The following is a 23,464-nucleotide window of genomic DNA, read 5'->3' as shown; positions in this document are numbered from 1 at the left end:
ACGAGTGTATGTTTTTTTTTCAATCACACTGTATGTAGCCTTCTTTACCAATCTACAATCTACATCTCACCAATGCAACCCTATTCGATATCATCCCATAACTACAGAGGAATGGCTCACCCTCTAAAAGCAGTTATCAATTTGAGATAAATTGTCCAGGTGACAAGAAGTGCATGCAGAGATAACTATAAAAGCCGCTTGCTTTCTCTGAACTGTCAAGAAAGAAAGCCCAGTGCTATTGCAGCATTCAAATCCCCCTTACCCCGTGCTAGAAGAAGAACTCACAATATGATGGCCATGATCCACTGTAATCTCTATATAGACGCTGGTCAGGGGTGTAGATACATGGTCATCACCTTTGCTCTATATAAAATATTATACATGGCCTAATCCCATGCAATAGAAGCGCTCTGCAGGACTAGTATAAGCCATCTACAGATCTGAAATTAGAAATATCTGACTTCATCCATATGTAGTTAATGGGAAAAGGTTCTATTTGGGGAAATTTGACATGGATGCTTCTCAAACTTTTCTCCAGTGATAATTCAGTTGAAGAGTTGTATTATTTTCTCTATGGAAAATCTTGGCATATATTTAAGGAAATATTGATCATATAGGGATCATTTCTCACTTAATCTACACTGGATGTGTGTCTCCTTGTTTAATTAATATACATGTATTTCAGACTTGTAAGTGTTTTCATTACTTCTGTAGTTTTATTTCATGCAATGATGAAACCTAAAAGCAGACTTACTGTATTCTCACTGAAGTAAAAGGTTTTTGAAAGAAGGAGAATGAAAAAAAAGGAAACCCACACAGTAAAATGTCAGGTGAGTGTTCTGTTGTTATGTAGGCGACCCATGAGATACGCTCAGCAATCATTAACTTGGCAATGATTAAATAATTGTGTTTGAGTTTCACTGACGAGGGCTCTAGAGCAAACCATCAAACACCTATCATTCTGAAATGTTTATATGACTACCTCTATATCAGGTGGATAAAAAGACACTTCTCAAATTGGTTCTGTCTGTCTCTTGCTCTTGCTCTCGCTCTCTCGCTCTCTCGCTCTCTCTATCGCTCTCTCTTTTTTCTACGTTAACTCACTCTTCCTATTGAAAATAACCAATTAATGAAATATTGAACATGCTCTGCCCTTTTCATGTGTGATTGCTTTATCTATGCATTTCACAATTCGTTGTATAATTTAATTAATAAATTGTGCACATGTACTGTAATTAGGGCTGTGACGATACCAGCATTTCAAACCAAACTCTTTGGTCCTTTAAAAACATGCTGTATGTAAACTTTTGTGTGTTATAGCTTGGAAAATAAATAAATGTGACTCTGGAAGACAACATAATGATGATTGTTTCCAACATTAGGGCTTTTTTCCTAAAGAAGTTAAATCTGCTTCATGTTTTGTTTCCTTTGCATGATACTAACGAGTATTGTGATACTGGTATCATCTTGGCACAAACTGGAATATATATCTGTTTGTCTTCATCATGATCCTAAAGCCTTGAACCTGAGTGCAATTCAAATGAAGTGGGGGAAATCGAGGGGTGAGGAGCAGAGGCACCAGATTGGTTGTTGCAGGTAAAGCAATCTGCAAATACATGAATTATTAGGGGCTATATCCTGTCCTTACAAACTGTTATCTCCTGTCCTTTCATACTAGAAAGGCAGAGTGGGAAGGGGGTTGGGATGTAGCGTCTCACACTCACTGACAGAGGGGGAGGTCAGTTTGTGGTGTGTTGTGGGGGAGGGGGCACAAACAGAGGACCATGGGCCCCCCTTAAGGACTCTGTGGAATGTAATTGAGGCTCACTCTTTAACACACAAGCACCCAACCAGGCAAACAGATAATTCATGATAGCAGTGTTAGCTTTATGGCTGTGGTGATCTCTGTTATAAACATATCATCTCAGTTGAATGCTGTTTATCAAATACAAGTGAACTCCAGCAACATAATTTAATAGGAATGGATCCATATCAAACTTTCTCTGTCAAGACTAATACATCTGTCGTTCTCAAGTGACAAATAATACTTCCATTTGTGTTTTGAGTTCATGAGCTTGAATATGCATATCAACTGCCTGAAGCAAATAGGTATTTTAGAAGATAAAATCGGTATAAAAGTGGCTGGACTGCATAAATCTCTGTGTGCTTGAAACTTGGGACACAGCTGAGGCTATGAACTTCACAGATTTTTTCAACAACACCCCTTTGAAGGCAACATCAAAGATGCATCGCCACACTGTATTTCAGGTGGGGTATTTTTTCCAGTATATATCCCCCCTCCATCTTTAGCCCTGACTCCCTCCCCAACAGTTGAAATTCTACGCTGGTGTGCCTGAGAGATCACCATGGAGACAGATTCGGCACTATCTTCCGTGACTCTTCTCAGGAGGGCAGTTGGGCCTCCTTAGCCCCGTCAGTCTCCCATAGGGCGATTGCACTTCATAGTGTTTGCTACACAATTGCAAATTGTACCCTGAACACCGCTGTTCCCCATTCCCCATGTGGCATATGGATATTGGCCTGTTCTTGTGTTAGTGAACAGATGGATAACATGTATGAAAGTCTGAGGGTTGTGTGTGAGTGCATACTTGAGCTTGACTGCCAGTCACTGTGCAATTGTAAGGAGGCTGAGGAAGCACACATTTTGTATCATGCCTATTTATCCTTCTCCATGTTACTGCTCAATTTGAATTCTGTTGATTTTGTATTTTTGTTAATCTTTTGGAGAGGATTATATAAAAAGGTAAACTAAACCCATTTAGCCTATGACTCTTTGAAAATGCATAATTGGGAACCAGCAATGATTTGAGTGTAACAGATAATGTTGAAAAATGTACATCATACAATCTCAGAAGAATTTGTAGGCTTATGTTACAATTGCAGATCTAAACACTTCATTTGTCAATATCAGTATTTGAGGCATCAGAATTATAGCTATATTTAGAAAATAATTAAATTAAAGAGATTCCCTCTAGGGACTGTCACTTTTTTGCTAATGGAGAATAGCACGTCACAACGTCCACGCTCACATAAATATCCATGGGCTACTTTGGTGAGCTATAAATAAATGCATGTTGATGTATTTCCCCTAATATAATAGCATCGGTATTGCTGCCCGTCTCATCTATATACTTATTTCTAGTCTACGTGTAGTCCATGTTCAGAAAGATCCATACGTCTTAATTCTGAAAGAGGAGGAAGACAACTACTCTACCCAGAAGCCCTATTGCTCTTTTGCAAGCTGGCTTCTTGCGCTTTGGGAGTGTTTCCCATTTAAACAAACACAGTGGTGAAGATGGCGGAGAGTTAATAGGGACAAGAAAGAAACTGGTGTAGCCTACTCAATGAATGCGTTGAAGCGGGTGAGTTTTTCCTGCTAGTAGCCGGTGTTTTGTTGGAAACACTGATAGGGTTTTAAAACATGTGGCACATTTTCCAGTTGACCTGATGTAGTTTAAACGCTTTTCTTGGAATAGGCAGAGGGTTCACCCGTAGCCTACAACCAACCTACCTTGTAGTTCTGAGCTTGTCCGTTTATTTTGGAATTGTTGGCAACATGAAGAGTGCTCTCTCTCCCTGATGATGTAAGTCCATATTTGTCTATTGGCTGTTTTAAATATGTGTGCATTCCTCGTGGAGGTTGCATACGGATTTTATGCTCATCTTTGTTAAAGTTTATCAGAGGGGCAAATTGATAACATTACATTCAGAAACTATTCCATCTCGACTGTGAGTTAACTCTTCTATTTTGTAGGCAAGATAACTGTTTGATATTGCAACGGTTCTGTTAAAGTCGAAGTAAATCTTCTTCTTTTTTTAAGTACTAGTTTGCCCAAATATTTAGGCTCCGTTTTGATACTCTTTTTAAAAATTAAGAACAAATATCCATAGTTTGATAACATTGGCCTAAAACTGAATCTACCGTCGCCAACTAGCCTAGATTCCGAGGTTCAGTGTAGTTCTTTATGGTATTAATGGTTACAAGGAATAACTGTTTTCATCAATCTGCTACTTCGTTATGATTGTGACAGTTGACGCATGAAAATGAACATTGGCAAAGCGACTCAACCTCAACATGACGTAGCCTAATGGTCAGCTACGCTTGAAATGCAGCTAGTGTTAAAATTACAACTAACTTAAGTTGGACAAAACAGCGACATGGTGGTGGTAGTAGCTTATGGTTCACCCTTGCTAGGTTAAGTAGCTATCTGTGATCATAACGGTGAAGAGAATGACCTACCACAACGCGGTAGGATTGGATACGTACTTCAGGCCACCGGCTCAACTCTCTCGTAGGCTACATGCAACATTGGTACATAATAGGCTATTTATGATACCATATGTCTCAAGTTCACATACATTTAATTTACTGCAGGGCATGATGAGGAGAATGTTCGTGTTTATTCGCGTGTGTGTGCGAGAGAGGGTTCATGTTTAAGCGACTCGACCGAATTTTTGTTTTGAAAAAATGGCAACAAAACGAACTACTGATCAGTTTGTATGCTGAGCATTTACTTTGAGGCAATAAGGGAGCATTCTTCGACAGCTTGCTCATGTATTCTCGACAGACAATGGAGATTGAGTAATTTCGCTTGAATTTAAAGGTCTAGGTGTGCAGTCTTTGCTTGGGGGCAAACCACGTGAATCACAATAAACCTTTCTGATACCCACACATGTGCAGGAGGAGGACCTACTCTTCCCAACATGCAAGACTCTCAATGCTCCGTCTGGTTTAAGACATTTTTAAGGGTAACGTCTAGGAGCAACAACGGCTCAGCCGTGAAGTGGTAGGCCACAAAATGGGACTGATGTGTGCTGAAGCACAGAGAGAGAGAGAAGAAAAAAATACATTGTTCTGTCCTCGGTTGCAACACTACCGAGGTAACACTACCGAGTTACAAACTGCCTGTAGATGCAATGTCAGCACTGTTCGTCGGGAGATTCATGAAATGGGTTTCCATGGCCGAGCAGCCACACACAAGCCTAAGTTAACCATGCGCAAGACCAAGTGTCGGCTGGAATGTGGCAAAGCGGCAGTGTAGCCTAGTGGTTAGTGTTGGGCTAGTAACCAAAAGGTTGCAAGTTCGAACCCCAGAGCTGACAAGGTCTGTTGTTCTGCCCCTGAACAAGGCAGTTAACCCACTGTTCCTAGGCCGTCATTGAAAATAAGAATTTGTTCTTAACTGACTTGCCTAGTTAAATAAAGGTAAAATAAAAAATTTAAAAAGCTTGTCGTCATTGGTAGAAACGCACTCTGGTGTGATGAATCACGCTTCCACATCTGGCAGTCAGACAAACATATGGGTTTGGTGGATGCCAGGACAATGCTACCTGCCCAACTGCATAATGGACACGGTCAAGTTTGGTGGAGGAGGAATAATGGTTTGGGGCAGTTATTTAAGGTTTGGGCTAGGCCCCTTAGTCCCAGTGAAGGGAAATCTTAATGCTACAGCATACAATGACATTCTAGACAATTTAGCATTTCCAACTTTGTGGAAAGTTTGGGGAAGGCCCTTTCCTGTTTCAGCAGGACAATTCCCGTGCACAAAGCGAGGTCCATACAGAAATGGTTTGTTGAGATCGGTGTGCAAGAACTTGACTAGCCTGCACAGAGCCTTTGGGAGGAATTGAAAAGCAGACTGAGCCAGGCCTAATCGCCCAACACCAGTGCCTGACCTTAATCATGCTCTTGTCGCTGAATGGAAGCAAGTCCCCTGTTCCAACATCTAGTGAAAAGCCTTCCCAGAAGAGTGGAGGCTATTAGAGCAGCAAAGGGTGGACCAACTCCATATTAATGCCCATGATTTTAGAATGAAATGATTGAGCAGGTGTTAACATACTTTTGGCCATGTAGTGTATCAGGTGAATGTATGTATGGTGTCTGAGCTATGGGTGTGGAGTAAGATTTAGGCCACTGAGCTATCCTGACTAGCGAATTGTCTTCATGGTCTCATTTTAGGATTAGGCATATTTTATTTATCATGAATACTTTTTAATGCACATCTACATTGTCTCCATCTTCTCTAGCAGTGTATATGTTTGTAGGAATGGAACAGTGGCTGCTGTGTGAAACTACCCAATGAACTGCTGCTGCTACTCAGATTCTTTGCAAATTGAGCCCCCCCTTCTCTTTATCTCTCCCTTTCTCTCACACAGGGTGTCAGGCTGCGTTAACAATGAATCAATCTTCTGGGAGATTCTTTGACTGCAGATGGGTTGAAGAAGTGACTTTGATGCATGGCTTTTTCTTTGTCCATTTACTACTGTGTTCTCAATAAGTCATTAACTTATCGCTTCATCTCATGGGCGCAGGAACATCTCTCTGGTGTCAGCTTCGTAAGAAGATGAACCAATCCATTGATTTCCATGACATATTGAGTGGATATTGTTACTGTTTGCATTGGCATTTGTCAGCAGTAAGACTTTAGGGTTTGATGATGCATACTTGGCCTAATATTTAACTGTCATATTGTTTTTGCTCAGACAACTGTCTTCGTCCTTGTCACTTCTGAAAGTAATCAGTTATTTAAAATCAGGTTGTAGGTATTTTGACTTAAAGCAGAAGGAATGAGTGGGGAAATAAGCAAATGCCTCACCTTTTGTGTGGTGGAGAGGTACTTTAAGATAACTGCCTCCACTCTCCTTGTCAAGCTGAATTTCTGCTCCATTGATGTTTGAATAAATTGCTTTGTTTTTGTTTGTCGTCAGGGTTGTGACTAAGGGGGAAATGTAAAAAAAATATAAAAAAAAAGGTATTTGGTGGTCAACAAGTAAAGGTGAGGTTGTGTGTAGAATTAATCTTGTTAGTGGGGAGAGAAGAGCAGTGGCTATGGGAGGGCTCTTGGAGACCCACTGAGCTGAAAGGAAAGCCTGATTGTTTCCCTAATTGAAATTTGATTCCTTGGCCTTTGTACCTTTTTTGTGGGTGATGGTGAGGCGCTGGGTTTAAAATGAAAGCATAAGTGGTCCTTATTACCTTGTTATAAGTAGGCCTTTCCCTTGTGCAGTTTTAAGTTGAATGATTTCTGTGTGCAATTTTCTTTTTTGGTTTAAATCACACTTGAGCTACAAAGTATACACATTTACATTTTAGTAATTTAGTAGACACACTTATCCAGAGACTTACAGTGAAGTGTGTCCATCTTTAGGTAACTAGGTATGACAACCACATCTGTAATAGTAAGTAAAACTGTTAGGTTTTGTTTTTTACAGCATTGAATGTTTTTGTTGGAGAGTGCGCTATAAAGTTACATTTCCAAGAAGACGAGCCCACATGACAACCTCAAGGTCATTAATTTGGAGACGGTAAACTCTCTGTGCATGTCAGCTGACATGTCAGCTGACATGCACGTGACATACCCGAGGGGCCTCAAAGCCCCACGCTTCACACATACCTGCAACAGGTTAGTTTGTTGAATCAACTAAAGCAAAACTCTTCTCTCTCCCCTGAAAGGAAAGAGCCCAAGATAGAACTGGAGTAGAGACTTCAGTTCCTGCTGATTAAATATTTAGGACTGACTTCTCAGATGGAGTGTGTTAAAGACCAGAAGAGTAGGAACTGTAGAGCAACTAAAACAGAGGTTTCCCCTTCAATGACACCAAACCCTGGTCTCAATCATTTCATACAGATTGCAGTGTGGCTCCGCTAGTATCATGCATTCCCCTCTCGTTCAACTCTGAGGTAATACCCAAATGCCGGAGTAATTCTGCCATATGTGAGCCTGAGCCATGCACACTTGTGAAAGCCAAACGTGCAGCCTGAAGTAATCATTGCACCCAATTCCAATTTATAACCACTAAGGCGTTGGAACAGTTAGTACTCTGTAGTCACTGCTGGTTGGGCGACAGAGGGAATAGCTTATGAGGAAGAGAGAGGGGGGCACAGCTCTTTCTTTTTTTTCACCAGTCTACTTTCTCTCCCTTGGCTGAAGAATGCTCGTTAAACTGGTTCACCTGAACAAGCCAATGGGAGGGTAGCTCCCTGCCCTGGTTTTGTTACTATTGTAAAATGTTAGTGAGACTATTTGTGTTTTGTTTAGGGCCCCCTTTTATAAAGTCTGGGGGGAAAAAAAGAGGAATAGGAAAAAAAGTTTGGTTTGTGAGATAAATGTTACCAGATGCTTTCTCCGTCAGGCAGGCAGTGAGGAGAGAGCGTGTCAGTTCTGGATGAACTTCTCAACTGCTACACGGCCACCTTGGTTTGATTCTGCCCAGTCTCTGCCCCTCCACAGCTCTGAGGAGAGTTAAGTCTTCCACCCTGAAGTGAGAGGCCTCTGCTATTCTGGGTCGATCAGCGAGCAGACTGCAGATTTACTACACTGTGTTAACACCAAAGCATGATAATACATTTATTGTAATGTTTTTCTGCAGCTAAATAGTCTTAATTGACTTGAGGTTGGGGTGTGGTGGTGGGGGGGGACTATATTCTCTTAGCTGTCACTTATGCCCGTTTGTTACCATGATGTTGCACTTGTTTTTTATGGTTTTTCGTTAAGCTAACACCCAATCCAAGGGTTGTTTTCCGATACCTGTCATTCCCTGTTTTAAGAGCAGTGCAGCACTACTGTCATTTTCACAATACTCAGAGCAATGGGGTGACACACAAGTAAATCCATTTGGATTCTGAATATGGTGTTTGAGTCTTGGCTCTGCATTTATGCACCTCAACTGATGTGCACTACCAAGAGTCAGGACTCTACCACTGCTTTGATAAATCCCTGTGGTCAGAAGAGGTTAATAATGTGCAGATGGGAACCCAATTGCAAAAGAATAAGCTCCTGTTTGATCATATTTTATTTTCTCTTTCCTATATTGTTACTAGCCTGGCAAAATAAGCTAGTCTTTCCTTGTGTGTAAAAGAGGCACCCAACATTGAGGCTCCACCCTCATGCTTTATATTACCTAATGAAATGCCATTAACATGTGGAGACAACCTTTGACCTGGGTTGAGGTCAGAGGTTATCTTTCAAAGTACCAAACAAATGTCGTTTACCGCTTCACTCGTCCAAATGGGTGGTGAAAGCTGAATGTTTCTCTGCTGCCTTTTGAAGAGCATTCTTTCACCCTGCCACAGGGCTTTTATACAGATATTCAGGGGACAAGATTCAGAGTCCAGTGTTTGGGTCGTTCTGTGCTAGATCAGAGAACCACCATGGTAGAATGTATATGTTATACTTTTTCAGTCATATAATTGGTGGTGTTGTGACCTATGAGAGCTGTGATTTAGCTGTAAAGGCTTGACTTAACAGATGGAGTAGAGCGTGGTGCCGTTGAGTCAAAAACAACCACGTTTGGGTTGTCAGTAGATGACTGCTCAGCGGGGAGGGTTTATGAGTTGATCTTTGAATCTGAGTGTTCTAATACCCAACGTATGGCCCCCTCCCTCCTTTAAAAAGCTTGGTCCTTCTGACCCCTGTATCCACCCTGTCCTCAAGTCATTTGAACACACTTTTAATTAAGAGGTTGAATTAGACCGATTTTATGATTTCTCAACAGCGATACCTATTACTGGAGGACAAAAAAAAGCCAATACCGATTAATCGGCAGATTTTAATTTGATATTTATTTGTAATAATGACAATTACAACAATACTGAATGAACACTTAACTTACCTCAATAAAATACATTTAGCCTCAAATAAATAATGAACCATGTTCAATTTGGTTTAAATAATGCAAAAACAAAGTGTTGGAGAAAAAGTGCAATATGTGCCATGTAAAAGTTCCTTGCTCAGAACATGAGACCATATGAAAGCTAGTGGTTCTTTTTAACAGGAGTCTTCAATATTCCCAGGTAAGAAGTTTTAGGTTGTAGTTATTATAGGACTATTTTTCTCTCTACCATTTGTATTTCATATACCTTTTGACTATTGGATGTTCTTATAGGCACTTTAGTATTGCCAGCGTAACAGTAAAGCTTCCGTCCCTCTCCTCGCTCGAACCGGGAACACATCGACAACAGCCACACCCGAAGCAGTGTTACCCATGCAGAGCAAGGGGAACAACTACTCCAAGTCTCAGAGCGAGTGATGTTTGAAACGCTATTAGCGCGCACCCCGCTAACTAGGTAGCCATTTCACATCACATTGTTACACTATGTGGCTTGAATTCATAAACAGCAGAGCTGCTGGAAAAAACGCACGAAAGTGATGTTTGAATGAATGCTTATGAGCCTGCTGGTGCCCACCATTGCTCAGACTGCTCTATCAAATCAGACTTAATTATAACATAACACACAGAAATACGAGCCGTAGGTCATTAATATGGTTGAATCCGGAAACTCATCTCGAAAACAAAATGTTTATTCTTTCAGTGAAATAGGGAACCGTTCCGTATTTTATCTAACGGGTGGCATCCATAAGTCTAAATATTCCTGTTACATTGCACAGCCTTCAGCGATTCCCTGATCCACCTCTACGCAGATGACACCATTCTGTATACTTCCGGCCCGTCCTTGGACACTGTGCTTTCTAACCTCCAAACGAGCTTCAACGCCATACAACACTCCTTCCGTGACCTCCAACTGCTCTTAAACGCTAGTAAAACCAAATGCATGCTTTTCAACCGTTCGCTGCCTGCACCCGCACGCCTGACTAGCATAAACACCCTGGATGGTTCCGACCTAGAATATGTGGACATCTATAAGTACCTAGGTGTCTGGCTAGACTGTAAACTCTCCTTCCAGACTCATATCAAACATCTCCAATCTAAAATCAAATCTAGAGTCTGCTTTCTATTCAGCAACAAAGCCTCCTTCCATCACGCCACAACTTACCCTCGTAAAACTGACTATCCTACCGATCCTCGACTTCGATGTCATCTACAAAATAGCTTCCAACACTACTCAGCAAACTGAATGCAGTTTATCACAGTGCCATCCGTTTTGTTCTTAAGCACCTTATACCACCCACCACTGCGACCTGTATGCTCTAGTCGGCTGGGCCTCGCTACATATTCGTCGCCAGACCCACTGGCTCCAGGTCATCTACAAGGTAAAGCTCCGCCTTATCTCAGTTCACTGGTCACGATGGCAACAGCAGCAGGTGTATCTCACTGATCATCCCTAAAGCCAACACCTCATTTGGCTGCCTTTTGTTCCAGTTCTCTGCTGCCTGTGACTGGAACGAATTGCAAAAATTGCTGAAGTTAGAGACTTTTCTCTCCCTCACCAACTTCAAACATCTGCTATCTGAGCAGCTAACCGCTCGCTGCAGCTGTACATAGTCTATCGGTAAATAGCCCACCCAATCTTACCTACCTCATCCCCATACTGTATTTATTTACGTTTCTGCTCTTTTGCACACCAATATCTCTACCTGTACATCACCATCTGATCATTTATCACTCCAGTGTTAATCTGCAAAATTGTAATTATTCGCCTACCTCATGCCTTTTGCACACAATGTATATAGACTCTTCTTTTTTTTCCTACTGTGTTATTGACTTGTTAATTGTTTACTCATGTGTAACTCTGTCTGTTCACACTGCTATGCTTTATCTTGGCCAGGTCGCAGTTGCAAATGAGAACTTGTTCTCAACTAGCCTACCTGGTTAAATAAAATAAAAATATCATAATTATGTAAAATTCTGGCAAATTAGTTCGCAATGAGCCAGGCTGCCCATACTGTTGCATATACCCTGACTCTGTGCAATGAATGCAAGAGAAGTGACACAATTTCACCTGGTTAATATTGCCTGCTAACCTGGATTTCTTTTTTGCTAAATATGCAGGTTTAAAAATATATACTTCTGTGTATTGATTTTAAGAAAGGCTTTGATGTTCATGGTTAGATACATGTTGGAGCAACGACAGTACTTTTTCGCGAAAGCGCACTGCATCGATTTATATGCAACGCAGGACACGCTAGATATTACCAGTTTATTTATAACTAGTGATTATGATTGATTAAGTTTAATGCTCGCTAGTAACTTACCTTGGCTTCTTACTGCATTCGCGTAACAGGCAGGCTCCTCATGAGGCAGGTGGTTAGAGTGTTGGACTACTAACCGAAAGGTTGCAAGATCAAGTCCCCGAGCTGACAAGGTAAAAATCTGTCATTCTGCCCCTGAACAAGGCAGTTAACCCACTGTTCCTAGGTGTCACTGAAAATAAGAATGTGTTCTTAATGAACTGATTTGCCTAGTTAAATAAAGGGGTATATTTTTATTTATTTTTTATCTGCAAAATCGGCGTCAAATGACCGATTTCCGATTGTGAAAACTTGGAATCGGCCCTAATTAATCGGCCATTCCGATTAATCGGTCGACCTCTACTTGTAATAGTGTTAATCTGACTGTGCAGCATGTGGTGTTGACCCAGTGCTGGACAGAAGGAGGGGAGTGAGACTGGTGTGAGTATAAATTATGGGCTAATTCACGTTGACCACTATTATGCTGTACTTTGATTCAGGACTTTACTGTTTATCTAATACAAGAAATTTAGTAAAAATATCAAATGAAAAATTGACATCCTTACCCAGTTCAGCTCCAATGACAACTATTGAGATGGCTTGACATAAATGGTCCTATAAATGTTAGAGGTTTCATTCTTTAATTTCCACTTGTGTAGAATTGTGGTTCCCACTTCCAGTGGAGATGTTATGGAGAGAAATTGAATTTATTTGATCAAGTTGAGCATTTGCACCTATAAATGTGTTGGTGTTAAACTGAATCTCCACTAATAAAATTAACTCATGAGTAACCTGATCTGAGTAAGACCAATCATCCTCTTATTTGAAAGCTACTGGTGCTTCTTTTTCTCTGCATAGTCAGAAATGCTACCTGGCCGAGTGTATATATCTTTTTTAAATCACACAAAAAATACAAGATTCAGTAAATAAAAGAGTGGTGAAACTGGCATCAGACCATTTGAGTAGAATTATTTGCAGGGGTCATAGTTCAGCTGCTGCAATTGGCTGAGGAAAGGTGAAATTAAAACATGCTAAACTTTTGACCCTGCAGGAACACCCAGCTCTGGTGTGGAACAGAGACTGTTCTCTTCCTGTGTTTACTCCACCGATTCATGGAGGGAGGAGCGAGTAAGGGGGAAATCTGCTGAGCTGCGGTCTGAAATGAATGTTGACTTTTCAGCTTTTCACACTGCTCCTGCCTGGTTGTTGGGGGTATAACATGAGCACTCCTCTCTATACATTTTTATTGTTCATATCATTTACCCTCAATTCAAGAGTTGAAACTTGGTGGTATAGATTTATGGATGTCTTTTGAAAATATGGTTAAGGTACCGTGTGCTTCCCTCTCCATAGCCTCTTCAATAGGAGACTGAGAGGATGCTGATATGTTATCTCAAAGGCAGAATGGGGGCATTGCAGGCTTGACTCTGTGCTGTCAGATAAGTCTCTGGCCATTGATTAATGATCTCATTAGCATAATATTAGCCCTGTGATCATGTTTAGCCATGGTTGGTGTTCTATTGGTTGTAAGATGGTGTGTGTATGGGGGGGATGGGGTAGTAGTTAATAACAACCTAACTAGCAAGTTCAGAGACTGTAGTAATGCCCTAAAGAAGTTAATATAGGGGATTATGATAGTACACTTTCATTTGGTGTTTGTGTAGTGTGCTCGTGTCCAGTCTCCTTGATGCTCTTTGTCTATTTTAATGATGGAAGAGATGTTCCTGCAGGACTTCTCTTTGTCTCTCCCTCTGCTGTACACACACACACACACACACAGTGAGTGAGATTAATCTCTTCTCTTTGTCTTCACCTTCATTTATATCCCCCTGTTTTTCCTCCACTCAAAATGAAAGCAGGAAAATGTGTGCGTTGTGCTACTATGGCTCTGGGGATGGAGGGGGAGTGCCTTCTCGAGGAGAAGCTGCTGTGCTTTGAATGTCTGCTCCTTTCAGCTTTGAACTACCTGCACTGCAGCACCAATAATTCACTCTTCAATGTTAATGTGCACACACTCACCTCTTCAGAAAAAACATGCAGAGAAGACACACCTTCACTGTTGGTGCTATGTAGTGGGGTTGTGATTAGTTGAATATCCCTTAATCGTTGCAACTCTCTGAATAAGCCATTGGAGGTTAGTCTACCAATTGTTCCCTTTTCTTACTCTATGCTGTAAACAAGGAAGTACAGGTATGGTTTTCTTGTGTAGAATCTCTGCCCTCCCCTTCCTTTCAGTCCTTGCCTCCTGTTGATAGCGCTGTTGATAGCCACACTCCTATGAGGCTGGTTTTGATCTGAATTTAAAAAAGAAACGGACTCAACAATTTCAAAGATTTTTAAAAAAATCAATTAAGACCTAATCTATGGATGTCATATGACTGGGAATGCAGATATGCATCTGTTGGTCACAGATCAGTAAACCAATCAGTATCTGGTGTGACCACCATTTGCCTTTATTGACATTGGCGTTTTGTATGGAGTTGATCAGGCTGTTGATTGTGGCCTGAGGAATGTGCGAAGTTGCTGGATATTGGCGTGATCTTTAACATGCCAGCATACACAGTGATCCAGAGCATCCCAAACATGCTCAATGGGTGACATGTCTGAGTGTGCACGCCTGTAACGGTTTTCTTTAGGTGAAGGAGAGGCCGACCAAAACGCAGCGTGGCGGTTATTCATGTTTTTTAATAAAGACACTAGACATGAATAAACTAACAAAAACAATAAACGTGGAAAAACAAAAACAGCCCTATCTGGTGCAAAACACAGAGACCGGAACAATCACCCACAAACACACAGTGAAACCCAGGCTACCTAAATATGGTCCCCAATCAGAGACAATGACTAACACCTGCCTCTGATTGAGAACCATATCAGGCCAGACATAGAAATACAGACAAACAAGACATCCAACAGAATGCCCACTCAGATCACACCCTGACCAACCAAAACATAGAAACATACAAAGCAAACTATGGTCAGGGTGTGACAATGCCATGGAAGAACTGGGACATCCTCAGCTTCCAGGAATAGGGCTGTGGCGGTCATAAAATGTTGTAATTTGGTGATTGTCAAACAAATAACTGCTGATCTCACGGTAATTAACAAACACATTTAGCATCCACGCGTAGCCTACAAGCCACTGATGCAGACCTTTTTGGAACATCTACAATTTAAATAAGTCTAAATCCATGTAATATAGCATACACCACAATAAGTACATTTATTGATTACAATACTCTTGAGTTGTCCTTATGTTAGGCCCTGATCTGGCTATGGCTGTGGGCTACACTAGCTCATTTAGTAGATAAGATTAGTATTCAGTGGCATTATTTTATAGTATGAAGAATACAATTGAACATACAGTAGCTGAATAAAATAGATTTTCTCAATGATTTGAGGGAGAGCGCACATGCGGCTACTCTGTATTGCCTTTTGCATCCAGTGAACGTTGTGCCCTTAGGCTAAATATAATATTTATAATTCCCTTCTCCCGGGCTGCATGCTCCAAAGTGCCTCTCACTCACATAGCTCTCTGATAGCTCAATTCTTATTAGCCAATGCCAGTCACGTGATCAGACACATCGGGGACACAACTGTGAGCCTTATCCAATTCTGAGACGCATATTGAAGATACTGGGACTGTCCACATTTCGTTAGCCAACAAGATATAGGCCTAACGAACAGCAAAAACACAGGCCTATGATCTACTATTCCCCCGTAGTACAAAAGTTGACCTATTCTGTGTAAGAACACAATATTCCAAACATAGTCTGGGACCGTTGTGTGACGCGATAGATCCCAAAGTATTACAACCACTAGCCTCAAATGTTTAAGCAATGAGGCTGACTCAACAGACCAGAGAATTTAGCTTAAAATGTTGATAAAGGATATTTCTTCACATAAGCGCAGCAATGCGCACACGGCAGTAGGCTATAAGCACGAATGTTCCAAAATACAATCAATTAGCGGGAAAACACTATTCTCAAGTCACTGCAGATGCGACCATGCATTTAATGATTGTATTATAAATCTGCATTTTTATGCTAAATTCTTCCCCCAATTTGAAACACACTGTATATGTATGCCAGTTAAGCTCTACACCCATTGTAAAGTGGATTAATTTTAAGTTATTTAGCAACTTGTGATACAAACCTTATCAAAACATATAGGCCTATGGGCTATGCTACATGTTGTGTGTATGACTATGATTTTTAAAGTTGAAAAAGGCATACACTGTTTCTTGCCTTACTGCACACAAGCTGGGCGTGAGTCACAAGTGATGGGCTAAAATTGTCACCTATCAGACTTCTTGATTTAATCTTTACATATACTAAATAATGTGTGAAATTTGATTTCGAATGGACCCTTATCATGCACCTCGAAACGGGCAGGGGAAAACATGCATGTAATCTATGCACTTAAATAGCGAATGGAGGATATATTTTTTTGCCCCCGTGGTTCATTTTCATGCCAGTCAGATAGGCTTTACTCCTGTTGTAAAGAGAAGCAATGTGCTTGACATTAGGGAAGTTGATAAATATAGTAGGCCTAGCCTATAGAAAGCTGATGGGATCATCTTTTTAATAAAGGCCATCACTCTGTTTTCTCATGCAATTGCATAGCCTATAGAAATGTTGCGCAACATGAGCTCATACACTCATGAAGTGTTTGATTAGATTTTTGTTTACTTTTGCATTGATGTCAGTGTGATTAGTGCTGAGTACCAGGCAGTTAGCAAGTTTGGTAGGCTACTAATGACCATCAGCAGCATCAGAGCTTGGAGAAGCCTGATTAGCGTGACTAAACTGTCACGTGGAATTTGACTGCCGTCATGACTCGTGACCGCCGGTGTGAATACGTTCACAGTAACAGCCCTATCCAGGAATTGTGTACAGATCCTTGGGACATGGGGCTGTGCATTATCATTCTGAAACATGAGGGGATGCCAGTGGCTGAATGGTACGTCAGTATCTCGGTGCATTCAAGTTGCCATCAATAAAATGCAATTGTGTTCATTGTCTGTGGTAAGATAACATGTACTGGGGTATTTATAAAAAGCCACGGGATGATTTATCATAACCGTTTGTTCAAATGTATTAAAAAAAATACTTAAAATAATGTCACAATACAACATTTTTGCAGACGATGCCACGCGTAGTGTCATGATATCAGGGTGGGAAAAAAATCGGTAGCCTAGCATCCTGTTTGCCCCGTCTCTCGGATGCTTGTTCATGTTTTCGAAACGTTCTCCAAAAACCTGTCATTGAAATTCACACTTCTACTGAATACAACATATTGAATTTAGCTTCACACTATTCTGAGTATAATCGAATACTGCATAAAATGACTGATTTTGCTCATTTGCAAAAGCCTACCTATGATTTGGCTGGAGGAGTGGGAGGAAGGAATGTACATGCATGTCATTGTCAATAAGGGAAACGGCATGAAACCTTCAGTTAACACACACTCGCTCTCTCCGTCTCACAAACACATTGCTCCCAACTTTTAAAACGTTAGGCACAAAACAGAATTTAAGGAGCACCAAAAGAAAAGATTTTTCATATAGTTTAGGCCTTTGAGTCCTACCATTTTTGAAGCACTTCTCATGCGTTGCAGACCCTTTTCCTTTCTGGCAGTGCCGATCAAATTTGCCTAAACCAACTGTCAACTTACCAGGTTGTTAGCTAGCTAGATGACAACATGACTGAACAATGTGTGCTGTCAAACCAATAATTAGCGACATGGTTTGTGAAATGTCTGAAATGCCTGTGAATCCAGATGGGGGGGGGGGCGGCATCTCGTAATATGGTTAATATTTGACTGTTTAGGCTGGAGACGAGCTGTGTCTCTGCTGTGAAGCTGCATGCCTGTCGCCAAGCTGTGCTCCATTTTCCCTCTGACACTGAGGCTGCATGACCGTGAACTTGCAAAGTCTACTCAGACTGGTATGTGCTCTTGGGTATAACAGGTAATGAAATTATACAATGCATCAACATTGCCCTCTGCGCACTGTTCCAATGTAATAAATCTAACAGAAGACTCGTCTGGGTCTGCATCCCTGGTTGCCATCACGGCCAGATTATATATTTTAATTGACCGAGGAATAGACACACATGAGGAGTGGATGGAGAGAAACAGGTGAGTGATGGCTGGTAGGGGATGAGGCTGGCTGATTCCAGCTGCCACACGTGATATGTACATGAAGTGGATATTATTGGACATGCCTGTACAAGAGACTAGAGGCTGTTGCTTCAATTCAACTGAGTTTATAGACAAAACTTGGTAAACATTTTATAACAGGCGCCAGCAAATTCTTTAGATCGGTAGGGCTGAAGTCTGTAGTATCATATAAAACTGTACTACGGTATTCTACAATGTCGGTATCATGTTTTGGTACTGTGATATTACCGTGGTACACTGCAACACAATTATATGTTCGTAGCAACTTTAAGTAAATAACTGCAGTCAACTTGTGCAATACGTTTGGAGATAAAGAACATTGCGTTCTTCATTTCACCTGTCACATTATTATGGTGTTTATGGTAGTTCCCAGTCATGTTTGTTTACAAGCACACAATGAGAGTCCAGAGCCTTCTGAGTCACTCACTGTTGTGCAGCATGCTCCAGGTGATCTAATTACGGTATGCAATTCACATCTAGGGTAGCCTAGTTGTTAGAGCGTTGGACTAGTAGCTGGAAGGTTGCAAGTTCGAATCCTCGAGCTGACAAGGTAAAGATCTGTCGTTCTGCCCCTGAACAGGCAGTTAACCCACTGTTCCTAGGCCGTCATTCAAAATAAGAATTTGTTCTTAACTGACTTGCCTAGTAAAATAAATGAATTAAGATTACTCTCTAAAATGTGATAAATGCTCTGCAATTGTGCATTTTTGGTTTGCATGTTAGCTACTTCCAAAATCAAGCATTTTACTTGGTAACAGCAAATAATCCCCTCCTGGATCAAGAGATCAATGAGTAGTATTTTTAGTTACTTGTATAGTTTAGGTCAAACTGTACAAAATGTTCGCTATGTGCTCATTAGCATTTTAACACAACATGCAACAATTTCAGTTATTTTAAATTAATATAAGGAAATCTAATTTATTTAAAATTGACTGATTTTCCTTATGAACTGTTAAAAATGAATAAATTAATTGGGTCTTAATCTATGGATTTCATCTATGAACTGGGCAGGTGCGCAGCCTTGGGTTGGCCTGGGAGGGCGTAGGCCCACTCACTTGTGAGACAGGCCCGGCCAATCGGAATGAGTTTTTCCCCAGAAAATGACTTTATTACAGACAGAAATACTCAGTTTCATCAGCTATCCGGGTGGCTAGTCTCAGACGATCCCGTAGGTGAAGAAGCCGGATAGGCTGGCGTGGTTACACATGGTCTGCGGTTGTGAGGCCGGTTGGACGTACTGCCAAGTTCTCTATAATGACGTTGTTGTCGGCTTATGCAAGAAATGAACATTTAATTATCTGGCAACCGCTCTAGCGGACATTCCTGCAATTAGCATGCCAATTTCATGCGGCCTCAACTTGAGACATCCGTGGCATTGTGTTGTGACAATACTGCACATTTTAGTGGCTTCTTATTGTCCCCAGCACAACGTGCACCTGTGTAATGAGCATGCTGTTTAATCAGCTTCTTGATATTCCACACCTGTCAGATGGATGGATTATCTTGGTAAAGGAGAAATGCTCACTAACAGGGATGCATACAAATTGTAGAGAAATAATCTTTGCGTGTGGAAAATTACTGGAATCCTTTTATTTCTGCTCATTAAAAACATGGGACAAACTTTGCGTGTGTGTGTGTGACTGCTCTTGGGATGGACAGAGGAGGAGAGGGCAACCAGATTCAACTCCAGACTGTCCTGCTCTGAAGTGCAGACGAGGAACAGTTAAAGTTTTCCCCCATGCTTTTCTTGCGTCAGGGTTTGACTGGAATTTGGAGCTGCCAGTGTACTTCATAAGAGGCTTTCCTAGAGTGTTTTTTTTTTTTTTTTTTTTTTTACAGCTGAACTTTTTAGAAGTCTGCACATGTACACACACTTGGCATTTGTCTGCCTCGCTGCACTTTAGTCCCATTGTGTATCGTATTTCTTTGACTTTATCTCAAGTCAGTTTTTCTGGCTCACTCGCTCTGTTTTCATGAGAATTGTATGTGTTCTAACAAATGGATGAAACTGTTGTTAGGATTCTGTGGTGAACTCTGGCACATTTACAGTGCCTTCAGAGTATTCACACCCATTTGACTTTTTAACACCTTTAGTTTTACAATCAGAATTTAAAATGGATTTTATTTTAGTCTTTTGGGTCACTGCCACGTGTGCGCGCACAATGTTGAAGTGGAGTTCTATGTTTAGACTTTTAACAAATTGAATAAAAAATAGAAAGCCTGCCTGGGTGGCAGGTAGCCTAGTGGTTAGAGCGCTGGACTACTAACCGAAAGGTTGCAAGATCAAGTCCCCGAGCTGACAAGGTAAAAATCTGTTCTGCCACTGAACAATGCAGTTAAACCCACTGTTCCTAATTGAAAATAAGAATTTGTTCTTAATGGACTTGCCTAGTTTAAATAAAGGTAAAATAAAAAGTATTCAGTCAAAGTATTCAACCCCTTTCAAGTTCAAGAGTTAACATGTGCTTAAGTCATGTAATCAGTTGCAACACCAGTGTTTAACATGCATTTTAATGACTACCTCATCTCTGTACCTCACATGCAAACAATTATCTGTAAGGTCCCTCAGTCGAGCACGGAATTTCAAACCGATTCAACCACAAATGCCTTGCAAAGAAGGGCACCTATTGGTTAAAAAAAAGCTGTCATTGAGCATGTTGAGGTTATTTATTACACTTTGGATAGTGTATCAATACACTATCCAAAGTGTTGTACAATCCAGGTGTGCAAGGCTCTTTGACTTACCCAGAGACTCACAGCTGTAATCACTGCCAATGGTGGTTGTAACATGAATTGTCTCAGGGATGGGAATATTTGTCACTATTTCATTTTCAATACATTGGCTAAAATGTCTAAACATGTTTTCACTTTGTCATTATGGAGTATTGTGTGTGGGTGGGTGAGAATATATTTAAACCATTTTGAATTCAGGCTGTAACACCGCAAAATGTGGAGTAAGTCAATAGGTATGAATACTTTCTGAAGGCACTGTACATGGTTGTGAAAACACATCATTTGTAGATGTGCACAAGTCTGTATAGTTCAATTGTATGAAATGGATATGACACTGGGTTAACACGGGAGAAAAGCTCCAGCAGTGTGAGCAGCAGCTATTGTAATGTACCTGTCGTCATCCCAAAGTGTGAGGTGGGGCTGGTCTTTCACTTGTCCTAAAGTCCAGTAGATGCCTTTGTTTCTGTAAGACTGTGTGGAAGAGGAAGGGTGTGTCTAGTAGGTGGGTGAGGGGGGTAGCTATACATGGTTAAAGAAATGCTCCAAATGTTTCTGCAACAATTTTTATATTTGAAGACAAAAGACCAATCCCACTCTCAGGATGGTATCATCAGTGGTTGATGGCTTGTCGGCTTAGTATGTTGTGGTTATGTATACATTTGCGCGTAGCTGTGAGTGAAAGCTGTGGTATGGTAAGTCCGTTTGTGTTTTCTTTGTTTTGGGTGGGACATGTTTGTTATTTAGCCTGCATCTCACAGAGCTCAGATTACAGCCTTGATTTCAGGCTCTGCTGGAATGTCCCCTGCTCCTCGCTATTCTGGTCCTGACCAAGGGACACTGCAGCTCTAGAGCTCAGCCCAATGCTCTTCCTCCTCTCCTTAATATACCTCCCTTTCCTCCCTCTTCCTCCCTTCTACTGCACCTCCCCCATCATATTCAGCTGCCTTCAGCTGTACCTTTTTATCTCAGTTGCTGCGGGAGACCCTTAGGATTTGATCTATGTGGAAGATCCCATAGGCACACAGTTTCCACGCTAGCAGTGCCTACTTTCTCGTGTGTCGGCAGGAAGTTGACCTATGAATAATGCAGGTGACCCCTCCAATGGGGGCTAGGGGATGATGTGGAAATTAAGTGACTAGGTTACCAAGAAAACGGACAGGGGAAAGCTTACCGTTGCTTGGTACTGAGGGTATTAAAGATGCAGATGGAGCGAGAAATGGACAGATGTACAGAATATGTAAATGTTGTGGATCGGTGGCCACATCCAGGAAGTGATGATGCAGGGGACGATGAGAGGATGCAAACAGGATGCTATCTTCTGTGGCTTCCTGTTTCTTTTTAGAATCGATGTTCCCATGAAGTTCTACCAAATATTAAACATTTTAATTATCCTCTCTGGGATATGTGGGACGCTAGTGCCAAATTCAAATAAATTACTATAAAAATCACACTTTCATTAAATCACACATGCAAGACAGCAAATTAAAGCTACACTTGTTGTGAATCCAGCCAACATGTCCGATTTCAAAAAGGCTTTTTGGCGAAATCAAACGATGCTATTATCTGATAGCACCTCCGTAAACAGAGAGAAACCATGTTTCAACCCTGCAGGCGTGACACAAAACTCAGAAATAAAAATATAATTCATGCCTTACTTTTGACAAGCTTCTTTTGTTGGCACTCCTATATGTCCCATAAACATCACAAATGGTCCTTTTGTTCGATTAATTCCGTCAATGTCCATTGATTTGGCGCGTTTGATCCAGAAAAACACAGGTTCCAACTTGCTCAACATGACTAGAAAATCTCAAAAGTTACCTGTAAACTTTGCCAAAACATTTCGAACTACTTTTGTAATACAACTTGAGGTATTTTTTTACGTAAATAATCGATAAAATTGAAGACTGGATGATCTGTTTGTTTACAGTTTACAGGAAGAAAACAAACTGAAGCATGCTTTCTGGTCACGCGCCTCTATCAAACAGTACACTTCAAGTGACCCTCGTTCAAGATGGCCGTACTTCTTCATTACACAAAGGAATAACCTCAACCAATTTCTAAAGACTGACATCCAGTGGAAGCGATAGGAACTGCAAGAAGGTCCCTTAGAAATCTGGATTCCCATTGAAAAGAGTGACCTAAAAAAATAAATATCTGAATGGTTTTTCCTCTGGGTTTCGCCTGCTACATAAGTTCAGTTATACTCAGATATGATTCAAACTGTTTTAGAAACTTCAGTGTTCTCTATCCAAATCTACTAATAATATGCATATCTTCTGGGGATGAGTAGCAGGCAGTTGAATTTGGGCATGCATTTCATCCGGACATGAAAATACTGCCCCCTGTCACCTAGAAGTTAACAGGAAATAGAAGCATGTGGCTTCTGATAGTATCAGCCAGCCAATGGGGTCGCTCATTACTGTAGCGCTTATAAGGCGGGACATAGTCCACATTAAAACATCTCTAATAAAAGCAAGTTGGTGAACAAACTCAAAATAGCCAAATTCTTGCAGTTTGTTATGTTACAATTTTCAGGAGACACATTGGGCTTGGTTAATTTTGTTCACCAACTCTCACCTTTTTATCTTAGTCCTGTCTGTCAGACTGACTGGTAGCAT

At 41.0% G+C, this 23,464-nt stretch overlaps 1 protein-coding gene across 5 annotated transcripts in view; it reads left to right on the top strand.

Moving 5' to 3' along the window:
- The first annotated feature begins 3,252 nt into the window (after positions 1-3,252).
- Positions 3,253-23,464, top strand: part of LOC109897534 (nuclear receptor coactivator 3) — a 34,682-nt gene continuing 14,470 nt past the window's right edge. For 2 of the 5 annotated variants that reach the window (XM_020492055.2, XM_020492049.2), the window contains exon 1: positions 3,255-3,383. The gene's annotated coding sequence lies outside the window, so the exon portion shown is untranslated. Of the gene's footprint in view, positions 3,384-3,493; positions 3,606-23,464 lie in introns of those variants that run through there. The other 3 variants (XM_031800944.1, XM_020492042.2, XM_020492061.2) reach the window with 3 other exon arrangements.

Source organism: Oncorhynchus kisutch, linkage group LG1 (genome assembly GCF_002021735.2).
Source record: "Oncorhynchus kisutch isolate 150728-3 linkage group LG1, Okis_V2, whole genome shotgun sequence".
Lineage (NCBI taxonomy): Eukaryota > Metazoa > Chordata > Actinopteri > Salmoniformes > Salmonidae > Oncorhynchus > Oncorhynchus kisutch.
This window is presented reverse-complemented; position numbering and strand designations above follow the sequence as displayed.